This window comes from Myotis brandtii, unplaced genomic scaffold (assembly GCF_000412655.1).
Source record: "Myotis brandtii unplaced genomic scaffold, ASM41265v1 scaffold43, whole genome shotgun sequence".
Classification (NCBI taxonomy): Eukaryota; Metazoa; Chordata; class Mammalia; order Chiroptera; family Vespertilionidae; genus Myotis; species Myotis brandtii.
The window spans coordinates 2,166,098-2,167,248 of NW_005366455.1; positions in this window are offsets into that span (position 1 = coordinate 2,166,098).

Here is a 1,151-nt window from a genome sequence, read left to right on the forward strand (position 1 = left end):
CAGCACCAATGACCATAAGGATCAAGTTAATGCATTAATCGGGATGCGATGGCTCTAAGTGGTTTTCTGCTTCTGGGACAGGCCTGTCCTGTCTTCCAGAGAGGCCAGCGGCCCGCTCATGCTGGCACTAACGTATATCTGTGCTATCATGCCATCTTATTCGTGTATGACTTTTAACCTTTTTTTAAAAAAATATTTTTATTAATTTCAGAGGAGAGGGAGAGAGAGAAACATCAATGATGAGAATCATTGGTCGGCTGCCTCCTGCACGCCCCACACTGGGGATGGAGCCCCAACCCATGCGTGTGCCCTGAATGGGAATCCAATGGTGACCTCCTGGTTCATAGGCTCATGCTCAACCACTGAGCCACGCGGGCAGGGCACTTTTAACCTTTATATACCATTTATCGCCCAGCACCACCAACGTGTATACATAATACTAAATGTACCAAGGTCCTCATGCATACCATGCATACACACAGCAATAAATGCACCGGCTATACAATGTATGTTGTAAACCTGATAAACAGAACCCCAGATATCAAAAAGTAAGTAAACGACCCTTTCCTCAACCCCAGTAATTTCTATTTAATGTCCCCTAGCAAATACCGCATTTTCAAATTGTGCTCGTTCTAGAAAGCAGAATCTTTCAAATACCCTGATGTGGAGTCCCACAGAGTCAGGAGGAGGGAAAGCTGAGAAGGGCCATTAAGGGGGATGTGTTTCTTCCATTCCGGGAAGAATTAAGTTTCTCGTCTCTGAATAAGTACCGAATCCGGCAATCATTCCAAAAGTGGAAGTTCAGCTCACAGTGCATTTGGGGGAAGCGTGAAGTGCACTAACCATTTAAGGTCAAGAAAACAATCGGTCAGCCCTAACCACCAGCGCTGTGCAGGGTTTTCACCTAAGAGATAACAGGGTCTCGGTCCGTACATCTCTTTGTTATTCTGGCTCCAGAACAAGACGGTTTCCCCTCCGGGCAGACACCTCTCCCGAAGCCACACGGGGAGCCTCACGTTGAACCCCCCTCGAAAGCTGCCGGCTCCCGCCTGCGCCCAGGTTCCCTCTATTCTTTTTAACGCACTTAAGGCAAATGCCCCTCCACTGGGAGAGGGACTCCCCGCCTGGCACCCGCGGGGGGTCAGGAGCCC